Genomic DNA, 17949 nt, shown 5'->3' with positions numbered 1-17949 from the left:
ATCAAGGGTTAAGCTTTAAACCCAAGAACTTCGGGTGAGTCAGGGCCAATGACCGGTAAAGGAATGAGACACCTTATCTCTAATCAACCCTGCCTCAAAATAGCTCTCTTCCCTTGGGCAGAGACTCCCAGCACACCACAGTGCAGGGAAGTGCCTGAGCCACACTTAGTCAGAAAGTCAATGAGTACGCTTTGTGCACAAAGTTAAGTTAGACCTCTCTGCATGGAGCAAGGCATAATTTAACAACCCTCACTATGGCTTGCATCAAATCAGAATGTTCCAGCCGGGAAGGACCTTACAATTTACCTGGACCAACTCCTCATTTTACAGATGAATAAACTGAGAGCCAGGGAGGTGGATGATTTGCAAAAGAACACCAAGGGAGTCAGTGGCTGGGCTGAGGGCTGAAACGCTGCAGTAGAGCAGACATTCTCTTTCTCTTGGCAATTCTGCTATACTCATCCGAAAAATGAATGACACACTCATGCCCCTGGTCAATTTTCCTTCCATTGTTAAGGAAATCATTTCCAATGCTCCAGTAGTTTCTGAGTCAACACATTCACAGGCAGCTCTTGTTAAACCCTTTCATTGTGAGTCTCCCAAACTTCCTCTTTTATCTTCATACTCCAGACAGCTTTACTTTGGAGGTTCACTGTGTGGGCTGCCACCGTTGTTCCTTTCCTTTCTGCGCTGCTGTGAGAATGTTACAAATGGGTAATTGAAGTACTTGGGGTGTTGCTCTCAGGATGGGGTCAGACAAAAATTGACACCAGCCTTATCAACTGTTCACCCCTACTAAAGGTTGTGACTCACAGCTCAGGACTGCTGTTTCAGAGACGATCTGCGACATGGCACAGCTCAAACATTCCTGCCTCGATGCTTCTTACACCGCCATTTGCGTACTGTGTCCCCTTTGTGCATCTGCCACACAGTATGGGCTCTGTCCAGAGCTATCAGAGGCACATGAAGTCTAAATAGGAATGCAGGAAAGTCTGGAGCTTGCAAAAGACTGCTGAAAACTGGGCAAAATAATAAAGATTTAGGACATGGACAGACAAAGGTCTGGAATGTGCTGTTAGAAAAATGCCTGGCTCTATCTAACTTGAAGGAGTTTTGTGTCATGTTATTACTATCTAAGACTTTGTGTGAGAGACTGAAGAGAAATACAGCACTGAAGGACAGGAAGGGTTCAATTTCGAACCCCCTTCATTTCTCCATGATTGTAATTTCTTAAACGTTCCCATTTATTTCCTGCGTGAGTCACGTGGGCTGGACTTATTACAGGTCTCAGGTGATGACTGGTCCTAGTTGTTCATCATGCATGAGATTTATCTTTTCTAGCTAGACTCCAAACTACTCTACAAAAGTCTCAGGGCTTTATAATTCCCACAAGGTTTCCTACTGAGGGCTGGACATACAGGAGGTGCTTAATAAGTGTTAAATAACCATGTCCTGCTTGGTCAGTATCACAGTTTTAAACTCACTTCATGCTAAAGTCAGGTCATGCTATTCAGGCCCTCATTGCATTCATGAGAAGGCACAGGGGCAAAGAAGAACGATCGCCCAAGGTTTAAACCCAGTGAATGACAGAGCCAAGGCTCAATTCCAGGTCTTCTGAAATCACATCCAGTTCTCACTAATTCTTCTGTCTATCATAGAATGGAGAAAGAAAATAGACTAAAGACATTTAGGTTAAAACCGGTGAAAATTTTTTTTGAAATCATTCATTGCTAGGGGTGCGGGGGTGGGTCTTACAATTTCCATGACAAAATTTTAAAGGACAATTTAACTGTTATATCCTTAGCTTATTACATAAGTTACACAAAGACTTCCATACATTTATGTAATTGTAAAAGTGTAACTTTTTTCTAGCAAGAGTTCCATCATAATCAATTGGTTTAGCAGAATAAAAATAGGTTTCATTTTAGCTGAAGAACTAAAAATAGGAGGCAAATTAATATTCAGCAAATGAGATGAATCTCTATGAGGTATGGCTTCATTGTTCTGATGAACACCAACTGAATGTGGTGTTCGAAATGTCTCAGTAACACGCATATTCATGTTCAAAGATGATGTCACCAAGGAACATCCACAAGCATTCACTGAGCACACAGCACGGTTCTGGATGGCTTTCCAGTTTACCACCAACTAGCTATAGGACCTTAGGTACATACTAAAGGACCCAACATTTTTTAAAACCAACCATGTTCCAGAAACGTTGAAAAACACTTTACATGCTATTACATTTAACCCTTGTGACAACTTTATGATTTAAAACAAGGACCCTGAGTAGGAGAGTAGTGATTAATTTACTCAAAATGACATGGTCAATAAATGGCAAAGCTGGGATCTGTATCAGATATCAGTGACTCCAAAGCCCATATTTTTCCTGCTATAGCAGAGCTTCTCAATCCTAATTCATATTAGTATCACCCAGGGAGCTTTCATATCATAATGACACCTGGGTCTCACCTCAGACCAATTACATCAGAATATCTGAGGATCTATCCCGGATATTTTTTCCTGGATGTCTTTTCATCACCTTAAGGGATTATACTGTGCAATCAGAGTTAACAATCACTGAACTAGGTGTGCCAAGACTCAGGGGCTTCAGCTGTAAAGTAGATGGAGATTTCTACTTTCCACTTCTGTAGTCACCAGAATGCTAATTACCCTGGGGCCAATAGCTGCCTAAGAAGCCCCAATTTGCACCTAGAGTAAGCAGTTGTCACCCAAACTGTCAGATATTCTCCCAACTTTCTACTTGAGTGTGGGCTATGAGTACAGCTGTTTAAACTTCCAGGAATGGGACTTTAAAATATACAATTATTTCATATATTCATATATATGTGAACCCCAAATATCTGAGACAGAGCTCAGTTAATTTAGAAAGTTTATTTTGCCAAGGTTGAGGATGCATGCCCATGACACAGCCTCAGGAGGTCCTGATGACATGTGTCCAAATTGATCAGAGCATAGCTTGGTTTTAAACATTTTAGGAAGACATGAGACATCAATCAATATATGTAAGCTGTACATTGGTTCTGTCTGGAAAGGCGAGGCAACTGGAAGCTGGGAGGGAGCTTCCAGGTCACAGGTACTTGAGAGACAAACGGTTCATTCTTGTGAGTTTCTGATTAGCCTTTCTAAAGGAGGCAATCAGATATGCATTTATCTCAGTGAGCAGAGGGGTGACTTTGAATAGAATGGGAAGCAGGTTTGCCCTAAGTAGTTCCCAGCTTAATTATCCCCTTAGTGATTTGGGGACCTGAAGATGTATATTCCATATATATATATCAGATATATATATATAATTGTTTTCACTATCAACCCAATTCTATATGTTTTGTGAAGGTGGTTATGGAGCAGGCCCCATCCAGAGAAATTTTATATCTGGCCCTGGGACCTCTAGGCCTGGATACACAGATAGAGGACTTATAAACAGCAGAGTTGAAACATGTGAATCTGAAAGAGCCAGTCCCTCAAGATGAATCCTGAGTGGCTATAAATTTAATATAGAACCAAATGACCATTTACTGACTAGAGATTACACACTACTCTGAGTTCCTGGAAAACCCACAGATATATATATATATATCAGAACAAGGCCCTAAAGCTCTAGAAAGATTCCCATGCCATTATTTTCAATTTCTTTCTTTCCAGATATCAATCATAGCTATTTGGGTGAAATCCCTATTGCTCCAAACCATTTTAGTGCTGCCTCTCTGCCATCATGATAACAAAGGTCTTTTGAAAAATGTTCATAACCTTTGACCCAGAATTCTTTTAAGGAGGTAAACCAAAAGCAAGGAAAAAAAAAAAAAGCTTTCAGAAGAAAGATGTTCACTGCAGTATTATTTATTATAGTGGAAAACTGGAGAAAACTCATATGTTTAACAGTAGGAAAACAATTTAATAAAATATGAGGTAGCCTACTAAATGGAAAAATGCTTATTGCAAATGGTTTTTACATAGAGAGTTAAATGATATGGAAAAATATTAATACATGTTAAAATGCTGAATTAATGCAGGGTACAAAATTACGTGGTGAATCTGTGATTTACATTACATAGTGTCATATCAACTACGTATGTCTTTTTATACACAGAAAAAGGAAGAAAAAATTATATTATTCCAAGGTTAAAATACCTAAAATTTAGAATATTTAAAATTGGGTTAAAGTACCTGAAATTGTTTTCACTATCAACCCAATTCTATATGTTTTGTGAAGATGGTTATGGAGCAGGCCCTGTCCAGAGAAATTTTATATCTGCCCCTGGGACCTCTAGGCCTGGATACACAGATAGAGGACTTATAAACAGCAGAATTGAAACATGTGAATCTGACAGAGCCAGTCCCTCAAGATGAATCCTGAGTGGCTAATTGGGCATAAATTTAATATAGAACCAAACGGCCACTACTGACTAGAGATTACACACTACTCTGAGTTCCTGGAAAACCCACAGTCGGCTTAACACTGGGGCTTTCATAACTGACTGTTTCCCCTCATGTGGCCTGAAGCAACGAATAGGCTGTGCTCCCCATCAACTAATCAGGACTCAGCTGCATTGATCAACCTGAACCAAGCCAGTTTGAATTGTTCATTTGCATAAATGGACCTGATTGGGAACCCAAGTAGGACTTTTCTCTGTAAACGCCAAACTGTCTCTTTGTTCTCTTCATTTTACACTTAGGACTATGTTCCCTTGTCTGTAAACTCTTCATTGGAATAAAGTCTGTTTCCTCTAAATTCCTTTTCAGAGAACTTTTGTTCACACATAAAACCACAGGTCAAGTGATTTTTTTGTTTGTTTTTGGAATGGGATGCACAGATTTTAAAATTAGAATCGAGGGAGGGGTAGCTAAGACAACCCAATGACGATGATCAATTCTACTTCAGGAAGGAATCGAGAAGAAAATGGGGTTCACAAATGAGTTAGTAACAACCAAGATTTCCACTTTAAAAGTATCTTCACACTGTTATTTCACGGGATCCTCAAAACCCCCTGAGGTGGTAGGAAGGTGATTGTTGGTGTCAGTCCCATTTTGCAGAAGAGAAAAATGAGTGTCAGGTGGAGTGACTCGCTCGTGTCCTGGCGGCAGCAGCGCGCCAAGGCCCAAGGCCCAAGGCCCTCTGCTCTCTGGGCTTGGACCTAAGGCAGGAGGCCGGGGAGGCCTGCAACGCAGCTCTGCAGCAGGTGGCAAGCCCCCTACCCGCTGGGAACGTGCAGGGTTATCAGCCCGTGGGAAGCAAGGTAGGACCCCCAACTTGCAAGAATCTGCAAGGTGGGAACCGCGCTACGCGCCTGTTTCCGCGGGCCAGGCCGTCCACCCGCGTCGCGTGGCCTGCCTAACTGCACCTTAGCTCCCATGCGCCGGGTAGGCTCGGGCCCCGCTGCCGCGCTCTGCGCCGCGTGGGTCTCACAACCATGGCCCCCTTATCGTCTCTTGTGCTTCGGTGTTTGGTTTTCCCTGTTTGACAGACTGAACCTTGTACTTTCGCAAATAACAAGTGTTTGCTCAGCAATCCAAGAGGCACCGGGAAGATTGCAGGTGCTGCGGCCGGCATGAGAGGTCATACATTCGGGATGCCAGGAGGTCCTGGAGTCAGGAGCCCTGCAGCCCCCTCAGGGATGTCAGTGACTTGAGCTAAACCCCAGACTCTGCCCTCGAACTTGAAGGGAACTTGAAGCTTCTTTAGGCCAAGTTTTATTGAAGGGTGTCCTGGGACACAATTCAGTGACTAGTACATTTTGGCCATCGGAAAGCTCTCTTTACCCTTAAGAAGGAGGAATAGACTTAATGACAATTATGATAATAATAAATTTAGAAAGGCGATGGTAATTCTTTTGTTCCTAACTTGTCTCACTCTACTTCTTTTAAATTCAAAATAGGTCCCCTTTTTGCTGTTGTTTGAAAGGATTTTTTAACTTCTGAAATTAAAGCAAACTATTTCACTTTTGTTAAAAGACAGAACTTAATCCACACTTGAGATTTTTGTTTTTCTGGACTTGAAAATCTGCTTGTAATTTGCACAAATGCCTTTCCCTTCAAAACCTTTTATCCAAATAGAAGCACAAAGTTGTACTTGCCTTTCCTTCCACAGAAGGCATTTCCAGTATCTTGCATACACAACAACTTGTTCAGGTTAAGCATAGTTTTATTAAAGCACTATTAAATGGTGCTCTTAAAGTTTATCTTTGCATTTTAAAAGGGACATAGTTGCCAAAACAGCAAGGATAGCATGTGGGGTACTTTGCTGTTCTCTAAACTTTTTCCTCCCTGGAGTCACAGAAGTCCCTTCCTGGATTAAGTCACTCAGGTACTCAATACAGTGTTTGCTTACATCATTTAGCAGTATGCCCCTTAGCTTTACCCAGTGTCATTTTAATAAATGATCGGGTGAAGAACAGCTTTAAACTATCTGTAAAATTGCCATAGACATTCATTATGTTGCTTAACGTAAAAATACCTGTCAACTAATTTCCACTTGGACTTTAGTACTAGAATGAAGTTTGCCTGCTTTCTTTTGTCAGTTAACAAAAGCTGTGGAATGCATGGGACCTTTTTGCCTAGGAATCTCAGAACTTGATTTTGAGGATCCTCCTTAGCCTACATTTACTGACATAGTTCTTATCCTACATCTCCCTTTCCCCCAACCACCATCAGATATTTCGTTCTGTAAGTTATTCATCCCATCATTGTTTTAAGGTACATATATGTTCTTTTATGATTCCCTTTAAAAAATCCCAGAAGTGGGAGGATATAAAAATTAGTTATTGTAGACTTCCTCAAAATGTTCTTTCAATCTACTTTTAAACGGCATATACAATCATTCTCGGTTTTGGCATTTGGTTCATGTGACATTCACTTGCAAGTTACCTTACCAAAGTCCTACCCAGAATTGTGTACAATCCCAGTAAACGAGGCTCTGCCCCTCTCAAGAGTACTCTCAAACAGCGATGCATATCTCATCTAATGTATTACTATTTTGTGAGTCACTCACAAGCTTCAGTACTTTTTTTTCATTAGTAACAACTGACTCACAGCACACCTTGCAGCTGCAGAAGCCCCACCTGATGCCCAGACCCCTGGTGCAATGCAGCTGCTCTGAGATATGCTGGGACACCGCAGCTCAGGAATCAGTTCTTATTTTCCTTCAAGTAGCAGCACCGATTTCCTTACTTTCAACTGTCATGAGCTGAACTCATTTTTCAACGAAGCCTAACATCTGTGCTTCCTTCCTTCCAGCGGGAAAATTTTATTTCCCCAGAACTTATTTCTTCAGTCAAAGGTGTCTGCCAGTTCTCAAGAGAGCTGTATTTACAAAGATGCCCTATAAGTAACTGGGAAAAACTCTTTGGGGTTCTGAGGACCCTTAGAGGAAAAGCTGATGGAAAAGAGGAAGGGAGTGAATGCCTCTTGAACCCCGGCTCTGGACTAGGCACTGTACCTACTCCTTGGCAAATTTCTTTTAGCCTTATCAGCAGGTCTCTGATTTAGACACATTTATACGCATTTTCCCTATGAGAAAACAGGCTCAGAAGGGCGAAAGAGCTTGCTCAAATTGCATCACTGTTGTCTTAGTCCATTTTGTCCTGCTATAACTGAATTCCAAAGACTAGGTACTTTATAAACAACAGAAATTTATTTCTCGCAGTTCAGGAGGCTGGAAAGTTCAACATCATGGTGCTGGTAGGTTTGGTGTCTGATAAAGGCTATCTCCATTCACAGATGATGCCCTGAACACTGCATCCTCTGTAGGGGAGAAACACTGTTCTTCACACAGCAGAAGCATGAGGGAAGAGCTCTCATGACATGAACACCGAGAGGCCCCACCTCCCAACCCTGTTGCCTTGGAAATTAAGTTTCAACATGAGTTTTGGAGGGGACAAAAATGTTTAAACCATAGCAACTTATTACGTGGTGAATCCTGGATTCTAGCCCAGTTGGATGGATGATGGGGCCCATTCCATATTCACTACAGAAACAGCCCAACGAGAGTGAGGTTGTTAATATGCTCCTTCAGACTGGTTACACAGAGCACCCTATAGTTCAGGCCATGAGCAGGGACTCTGAGGCTGCAGGGCCTGGGTTCAAATTCCAGCTCTGTTACTTGTGCATGACCTTGGACAAGTTACTTAATTTCATGGGGTGCCTGTTTCATCACCTTTAAGATAGGGATAGTTGTTTGGAGCAAAGTAGTTAATCCTGGCACAGTATAAGTATTCAACAACTGTTGGCTATCATTATCCATTTATATCCCACTGGGTTTGCAGGGTAAAAAACAAATGCTGTTTTCTTGCCCAAATAGTGGTGTTTTTATGTTGCGTATCACTTGGAAATCATTCATGTGGAATGGTAGACCTGGTAGTGGGCTCATCTTTGGAATCACCTGAACAGTTTTTTAAAATATTGATGCTTGTGTCCTACTCCTAGAGATTCTGATTCAGTTGGTCTCCTAGGCATGTAGAAGAAGGAACATTTTAAATGCTATTAAATGGCCTTAGTGGTTCCCAAAGTATGTCCCTGGACCAGCAGTCTTAGTATCACCTAGGAGCTTGTTTGCTGGAAACACAAATTCCCAGACCCCACCCCAGACCTAGTGAATCAGATACTCTGGGAATGCAGCCCAGCAAAATAAGCCCTCTGCATCTTTTGATGTCCATGAAAGTCTGCAAATCATTGCTCTAAGGGAAGGCAGTGACCTGCAAGACTGCCTCATCCTAAACACAAGGCCGAAAGACTGATGCCAACCTACAGGGCTTGTCTGTTCATTTACATAGGGCAGTGTAGCTCTAGTGTACTGGTCTCCCCTAGGGCCATAATATGCCATGACTTTTTCAGTCCATCCTCTCCTAGCCCCAAGGAAAGCCGGGTGCTCATCAAAAGTTTCTTTATTAAATGTAGCTGTCCTTTGCCTTGGTTATGCTCCTTTTTCTCTGCTCCCACTATTCTGCCTATTTTCCCGTAATCAACACAATCTTTCTCTGGTATTAATATACTTAAGGAGGTTTTAGTTGATTTTTCCAGGCTATAGAGACACTCTGCATCTTCTAGGTGACTTTGTGTAACTGCTCTGATCCCTGAAGTGAGGCTCTGGCACTCTCAGAGGCAGGGGTATCTCTTTTCCCTTCTTTCTTATAGAGGAACTCTCCATAGTGTCACATGCTTCAGCACCTGAGTCTTGTTCCTGCTTCCTTATCCATCGTTATTCTCTTTTGAAAATAAAGAAATTTTGCATTAAACATTTGCCTTCCACGTTTATCCAAATTATGTGGAACTTTTGATCAGAAGATGCTTCCCTAAGCTCACACAATCTATCTGTCATCTGATTAAAGAGAAACACTATTGTAGCTTCTAGTGGAACAAATGCCATCTCTGTGTCTTTGCATTTTAACTTCTTACAGAAAAAACACTAATGTTTTCCTCACTGGGCCACATGTAACTACCTTCTAGGAAATCTAAACTAAAACTTTACGAATTCTTTTTATAATGTACTTATAAATAACTTTGCATCAGCTTTCAGCAACTGAACAAGCAACAGAATTATCAAAACAAGGGCAAAAGAACAACAGCAGAGCATGAAAGTGGGAGAGGAAGCAGGAGAGAGATGATGTGAGTGAGTCAGCAAGGAGGGAAGTTAGGTTCTGAAATCTAGGCTAAGAGAAGCTATGCAGGCAAGTGTTACACTCAGCCTTGGTGATCAAGGCAGAAAAGGAAACACAACAAATTCCATTGCTCTGTAGCAGGCTGTTAAGGGAGGCTTTTCCTATTGCTGCAGAGTTTCAGTTAATTCCTCAAAACCAAAAACAAGGGGTGTTATGTGCCCACTACACATTTTATGCAGGGGTGCTAGATCATCCACACTGACCTTGCTAAGCAGTGACCCTGAGCCCATCACCTACCTCAGGTGTGTGCAGCAGAGGGGAGGAGGTGAATGAGGAGGACTAGAGAGGGGGAACTTATTTCAAGAGAGTTGTCAGTATGCTGAGAACATGAATCATCCACTTCAAGTGAAGAAAGCCACTCAGAGAAGGTAGGATGTCTCCCAGGAGGAGAGACTGACAGCTTGCTTCCTGGCTGGATTTTTCAGAGCCCTAGAAACGATTCAGCCTTAAGCCATCACAGGACTGAGACAGAATGTGAGGAGAGTAAGGGCTGAAAAACAACCTATTGGGTACTATGTTCCTTGCCTGGGTGGCAGATTCATTCCTACTTCAAACCTCAGGAATGTATCACACAGTATACCTTTGTAACAAGGCCGGGTGTGGTGGCTCACGCCTGTAATCTCAGCACTTTGGGAGGCCAAGGCAGGCGGATCACCAGCTCAGGAGTTCAAGACCAGCCTGAGCAACGTGGTGAAACCCCGTCTCTACCAAAAATACAAAAATTAGCCGGGCGTGGTGGTGTAATCCCAGCTATTCAGGAGGCTGAGGCAGGAGAATCACTTGAACCTAGGAAGCAGAGGTTGCAGTGAGCCCAGATCGCGCCACTGCACTCCAAGTTGGATGACAGAGTGAGACTCTGTCTCAAAAAAAGAAAAAAAAAAAAGTCTGCACATGTACCCCTGATTCTAAAATAAAAGTTGGAAAAAAAAAAAAAAAAAAAAGAATGTAGGCGGAGGGTTTTTAGGAGAACTAAGAACTCTCTGTCCTAAACTCCCTGTGTCCCAAGAGTTTAGGAAAACAAAGACTGGAGGCTGCGTTTTATGATGCCTGTGATGTAATCTGATATCTTCAACATAGGCAGGGTGATACTGTGTGTGTTTGCTAAGCTGTATACTCTTACCCACACTTCAGAGGCAGCTACCACGAGGATATATAAAGTTATCTTTACCTTTGAGCAACACCAGAAGCTTTGCTAATTAGCATAATGAATACTTAAAATGGGTTTCATGTTGTGAAATTAGCAGTTCAAAATATTTGAAAGTCTCCTCGCACTTGCATGAATTGGGCAGAGATTTAGGGGAGACTGTAGCATAAGCCCTTAAAGCCACCTAAGACTCGGTCCTTAAGTGGTTCTATAATAACCAGCAACTGGTTCAAAGGAATCTGGCTGTCTGATGCTAACCCTCCAGTTTATTTGAATCTTGCCTCTATAATATCATCATATTCACCCTCAATTAACCTTTCATGCAAAGGAAAGGATCTTTCCTGATAACCCAATAGCAGAATTATGGAGGAATAACCAACCCTCATCTTCCCTCTACATAGTAGCGGCTGCTATTATCTACCACAAAAAATCCAATGGTCACCGCTGGCCAAAACGGCTTAGGACAGTTCATCACACTGAAGCTCACCTGAAAAAAAATCGAAGGTGAGTGATGGCTGGAGCTACCTGGGATGGAGGAGTGAAGAGCAGGGCTGATTGCGTGAGCACCCCTAGAGCTGTGCACAGCAGAGAGAGGAACACAGTTTTTGGGCAGTCATCTCAAAGGAGACCCCACCCAAGAAGACTAGCTGTGGGAGTGAGATGGCACCAACAGAAAGCTGGTTCTTGCAGGGGGACTACTGATGTAGGAACCGAGGGGAGAGTTGTTAGGGGACCGCCAGTGATTAGCTTGCCTTGCCAGAGAACTTTGTGGTTGGATGTCTCCTAAAGGCTCCCGGAGTGAAGAGCCATACACTGAGTCAATGAAGTCTTAGCTGCCCCTTACCTCTCCTCCCTCCCATTTACCCTCTGCCACCCTCGAAGCAGCCAGAGGCAACAGAGTGAGGGGCAAAGCAGTGGAAGAATAAGGAGGGAAACTAGTCAGGAAGCTGACCACCTTGCTCCCCAGCACCTGCTCTTCATTTCTATAGGCTTTGGGGCCTTATCAGGCCCAAATTAGGGCAGAAAAAAAGCTTTATATTGGATTTACATTGAAGCTTTGATGGGAGACTGGACTGAACTTTCCAGACCAAAAAATTAGGTGTTTAGTAAAACCTGAAAGTGACCAGAAAAGCTTTGGAATATGCTTGGCATTTCATTCAGGAAAGTGGAAGAATAATTCAACAGAGTGAGCTTTAAAAGATGGCAATGAGAGAGAATTCAGCTGCTTACTTTTCGTATCCAACTGAGTTCGACTTGATCGATCTTCTACAGGTTTCATTATTGAATGAAAGGGACTCAGTGTCTTTTCTGTAATTTTTCAAATTATTTATTCTTATATCTCTTTAAGTAAAAATCAGGGGATTGGGGTGACATAGTTTTCAAGCGTATTCTTTAAAACCACAAGCTAGAGAGCAGTGGGGTTGGGAGGTGCAAGGATATGTATGGGTTCCCATTGGTGCTAAAACAAATCATAACAAAGCTTGGCAGGTCAGGATGGGTTTCAGTGGGCTAACATCAAGGTGTAGGCAGGGTTGCATTCCTTCTGGAGGCTCTAGGGCAGAATCTGTTTCCTTACTTTCCAGCTTCCAAAGGCTGCCTGCATTTCTCAGCTCATGGTCCCTTCCCTGCCAGCAGCAGGATAGCATCTTCAAATTCCTCTCTGACCCTGGCTTCCTGCCTCCTCCTTTCATGTAGAAGGACCCTTGTGATGACATTGGACTCCCCCAGTAATCCAGATAATCCAGAATAATCTTTTCATCTCAAGATACTTAATAACATTTGCAAAGTCCTTTTTGCTGTACAGAGTAACACTGTATATTCACAAGTTTGAGAGATTGGGGAATGGACGTTCTTGGAGGACCAGTCCTCTGCCTATTACAGGAGAAGCCCAGGTGCATGAGCTGGACCTGTGATTCACCTCTCAGAGAACACCCTCCCCCTTGTCTGTGGGTCAGCCAGGAATAATGGTGACAGAGAGGAAAGAGGCTCTGCGTAATCTTGGGGAAAGTACACAATCTGCCAGTACTTCAGTTTCTTCATCTGTAAAATTATAGCCTTAGCTGTCCCTAAAGTCCCTTCCAAATCTAAGCCCTATGCTCCTTGTATCTTTTGGCAAAATAAGCATTTGAAGAAATGTGGCTATCTCAAGAACCCCAACCGATCTTCTAATGCACACTGCCAGGCCTCCACCACCCTGGGGCCAAGAGGGCTCTGACAGCTGAATTGTGGAAGTCTCTGGGTGAAGCAAGCAGCCCTTTGCTTTCTGCAAGGGACAAAGAGGGACAAGGAAGGCACTGGTGGGAGGCTTGGGGTGAGAGGTCTCTCCACCAGGGCAATGAGTTATCCTGTCCCTTTCTACTGAGTCACCACTGAAGGCTTTGGGCAACTGTGCCAGCCAGGATCACAGAAGTGGCTGCTGACTCAAAGATAACAGAGTGGTCCAGGGAAGCCCCAGTGGAATGAGTCATGGCCAGGCCCTCACAGCCCTGCTCTTCTCAAGTCAGCGTCGACTCCCTGTGATCTCTCTGGAGCCTCAGACTCTCAGAAGAGCAGGTCTCAGAACACTGGAGAGGAAAGGAACCTGAGACACCATGTCATAAACCCTGCCCACCAACCTCCCTATCATGTGACTTCTTGGGCTGGTTGTGTTTTTGTTTTCCAGCTACTCTGATAAATCACATTGTTTGGATGGCTGAGCTCTGTCTCTGGTCTGACCTTAAAATTAAGGTTCACTTTGCCCCTCAACCCCATGGGTCCAGCTCTCAGGACTCCTCCAGGCTACCTTTATCTTCCATTTTTGAGGTAGTGTCATCTACCAGCAAGAGCTCTGAGCCATAAATCAGGAAACCAGGGCTTCCTGCTTCTGTCCTCTGACCAGACAGAAATGGAGCATTCACCAAGTCACATCCTCTCTTTGGGACTCATCAGGGTTTGACTGTGTTTTCCCCAGAGTCCCTTCTAGTACCAACAGGAGAGGATCAGGTAATCCTAAAAGTCCCCTTCAATTCTGAAATCAGTCATCCTCTATCAGAGTTCCTGAACACAGCCAGGCTGGCTCTGCCGGGGAGAGCTGTGGCTTGTGACTGCCGTGCCTCTCCTCCTCCCAGGAAGGTACAGAATCCACAGCCTCAGGAATGCCAGGCATTCTACCAAGGGCACCCTTCCTTTTCTCGGTCTGGTTTCTCAGTCTCTCTCTTCCCAATCTAGACTAGACTGTCACCTCCACTCACCAATCCCGTGGAGGGATCGGGGTGGGACAGAGGAGAGTCAGAAATTGAACTGCGACTCTACTCCTCATCCATGTGGCAGGCCTGTCGTTCCTCCTCCAGTCGGGCCTGTCTAACCAGACCAGCACTCAGGTCACTCTGCGTGTGAGTGGGGAGGGATTCCTGCCTATCCAGTGACCCTGATCAGTGGGTGGATGTCACCTTTGTCCCTGGAGCACCCGAAGCACCCAGGGGCCCCCACCTACCTGTTTCACTTCTCCAGGGCCTCCGTGTAAGGCCACCTCCCCCACCTCAGGCGTGGCCCCCGTTTGCCAAGGACTGCTTATCTCAGGATGTTTTTGGCACTTTCTGGGCCACAAAGGTGCTCCCTGTAAGAGAACACCGCCCCAGGTTGCCTTTTGACACATCTATTTCAGGGTCAGTTGGCATCTTATGTTCCCCCTAAAAAGCTGAACAATCTTTTTTCTCTCATCCAGTAAGAAAAGTCTTCTTTTTATTTTTTCACATGGGTTTATGCACCCCCCTCATCTTTTCAGAAGGAGGCTCAATGCAAGTATCTGTGTTATAAACTAGCTTCCTACACTGGCCCTGCCCTTGAGTGGACTTAGCCTTTCTAAGACGGGGCTCCTTTTCTCCTGGGCATGTGCTCTGTTGCTGGAGAGAAAGGCCTATTGTTCTTGATGTGCCCAGTACACTCTGCCAGGCAACATGCTGGGTGTTCCTCCCAGGAGGTAGAAAACCATCTCCCCAAGATCAGATCATTTTATACCTTGTGTTTTGTTTGGTTTTGTTTCCGGCCTTTCCTTCTTTGCTGTACCTCCTTCCCGAGTGCTCAGAGCCCATACAGCACTTATTTCTTTCTGTTCCCTTTGCACAGTGAATTGCCTTTTGTATGCCTTTGATGTGATTGCTCAGCTTCCAAGGGAGGGGAATGAGTGTCTCGTCTCTCCTACCTAGAGGCTCGTGCTGCCTGTGGTCAGAAAGAGAGCGAACAAAGGCGTGTTTGGCCCCGAGGGAGGCTGGGGTCGGGCCCAGGCGTGGAATGTAGGGTCTCTTCTGCCCCTAGGCGGAAAGTCGAGCAGTGCTTTGGGGTCTGCGGGGCTCTCCAGCGATGACTTGGGGTGCTCATGGCAGGGCTGAGCTGGGCAACAATATGAGGAGAGGTTTTGCCTCTTGGTCCCTGTCCCATCTGCTTAGAGTATCGGGTTGTCTGGGGCTTCGAGGGTGGAGTACTACAGCAGGAGCCAGGAGTTCGCCTGCCTCTGCCACCGTGTGACCCCGCATGACACTGACCCTCCCAGGGGGAGCCTCCCTTTCCTGGCCCTTGAGTGGGGCAATAACTCCTGCCCCACCCGCTGGCTTTCTCGGTCTCATGTGGTGAGGAGCAAACACGACACTCTCTGAGGAAACGCCGAGAGAAGCAAGAGCCCTTTGTGAGTCAGAGGTGGTGGCTCTTGCTGTCTTTCCCACTGTTAACCAACCGCCCCCAACCCAATTTCCCGTGAACATCTAGTGACCTCATGCTACCCCCTTGTGGCCAAAATGCGACTCATCATTCATTGCTGTGAAATTACCTTGCTATTAAAATCGTAAGAAAAAATAAATAATGAAAGTAATTTAATAATAATGAATATATAGTAATTAATCCAGACCAGAATGCTTTACTTTTCATCAATAAAGCCATAAAATAAAAATTTTAATACCTTTTGGTGGAGGAAATGGCGCATGAAGAAAAAAGTGCTTAATGTGGGCCCAGACCCAAGGTGAGCGTGGGGCTGAGGGCGCCCTTCCTCGCTGCCACCCAGCTGCTGGCGGTGCCAGGGAGGCCTACCCGAGGCCAGACAGTGGCCACTTGCCGAGGCGCCCCTGAAAGGGCCTATATGTCCCCAAGATGAGGGGGCCAGGATGAGGGACAGGTGAGAAAGCACTTGGCCGCTCTTCCTCAGCTCTTTAAGATCTTTTCAGGTCCTTCAGGATTACAAAACACTTTAGTAGCGATCTTTTTGTTTACTGAAATAGAACCAGTTGTCTGGAGTGAAATTAGAGCGCCTGCATATTGAAAAATAAGTGACCAATAACTGCCGTGTTTCCTCGTTACAATCTCCTTCCTCAGACACAACCTCACTGACCACTCACCACAGCCCTGAAGCAGAACTGTCCTCATTTTCAGAGGAGGAACAACGAGGAACTTGGGGTCTGAGAGATCATATGCTGGTCAGATGGAGCAACAGCTCGAACCCAGGGATTCTGATTTCAAACCCCTCACTTTTTTCTTTTCTTTTTTTGGGGAGGATTTGGGGGGACAGGGTCTCTCACTCTGTCACCCAGGCTGGAATACAGTGGTGTGAGCACAGGTCACTGCAGCCTCACACTTCTGGGCTCAAGCAATCCTACCACCTCAGCCTCCAGAGTAGCTGGAACCACAGGCATGCACCACCACACCCAGCTAATTTTTGTATTTTTAGTAGAGACGGGGTTTCACCATGTTGCCCAGGTTGGGGTCGAATTCCTGAGCTCAATCAATCTGCCTGCTTTGGCCTCCCAAAGTGCTGGGATTACAGGCATGAGCCACCATACCTGACGCCCCTCACTCCTTTTACTATGTCAAGGGCTTGGAGTTAATACTGAGTGAATCCCAGCCCTGCAAAATGAGAACAGTCTACATGGAGAGGAGGAAATGCTGCAAAAAATGTACCAAGACTTTTCCTTCCACACCTGTGGAATAAATCTAGTCAACAGTCATCCTCTAGTCATGATGAATAATCTGGAAACTCATGGCTTTGACCTGGATAAGTGCTTTCCTTTTCCCTTCTCCTCTGGCAGAGATTCCTTCAGAATACTCACCTCTCCAGATGTCTTCTTTACTTTCCTGACAGCCTATGCCCAGGTTTCTGAGGAGTTTTCTTTCAGACGTGGCTTCCTAGTGTTGTAACTGGGATGCAGTCTTGCCCTCTGTGTCCCTCTAGCCGCATGTCCTCCCTCACTTTCTGAGAAGGCGGGATCATGGACATCTAGAGGCCTACTGCAGAAGTGAGAATTTTGTCGACTTAGTGCCAAGTATTGTCCTGCTTTGATGAAACCAATGAGCACAACACTGAAGAGCTTGTGAGGGTCTGACAGTGGAGGAAGGTGCAGGTGGGCAGGCACAGAAACCTAGAGCACCCCGGAAGGCAGTTGGACACCCCCTCTAAAATGCTGCTGGTTGCAGTACCAGGCATCCAGAGAAGGGTTTCCAACACTCACAGGGCAATGAAGTGACACACAGGCTCACTTTCTTAGCAATGAGGACCTGAGCCAGTGTGCAGAAAGCCTTATTTCAGATCTTCCATGACTGGGGTACACTAAGTGAGATCATATTTGGGTTCTTACACTGTCTAGGAAAGCTCATAGTTCATACACATCTCTTGTGTCCCAGTCCCTGGCATTTTTTATACATCCTCTCATAAACATCAGGAAAACCCTCTGAGGTAAGGATTATTTGCCCTGTTTTGCATATTAGTAAACTGAGGTTCAGAGAGGTTAACAGACTTGCTCAAGATCACAAAGCTAATTAGGAGATTCAGGGCATGATGTGAACTCCAGAAAATGTTACACTCTTGAAACTATGGTTTGCCTGACCAAGGACACCTCTGGCCACTTTTCTGCTTTAGGGTGGAAGGGAGTCTCTTGCATCACATTAGATGAGTGCATATGATCTTTCCATTGATTGCAATTATACATTGAGTGATCAGGTAACTTGGTTACACATGGATATGCCTGCACCAGAATTGGCCATTGTGCCAGTTTCCTGCCCCCTTCATCCACCACACACAAAGGCCAAGTCATGATTGTGTCAGTCCCTGTGGCCTCATTCGTCTGTCTGCCACAGATGTCTGAGCAGCTGTGGGGCAACTGACCAAGAACAGAG

This window comes from Rhinopithecus roxellana, chromosome 1, assembly GCF_007565055.1.
Source record: "Rhinopithecus roxellana isolate Shanxi Qingling chromosome 1, ASM756505v1, whole genome shotgun sequence".
NCBI classification, from domain to species: Eukaryota; Metazoa; Chordata; class Mammalia; order Primates; family Cercopithecidae; genus Rhinopithecus; species Rhinopithecus roxellana.
This window is presented reverse-complemented; position numbering follows the sequence as displayed.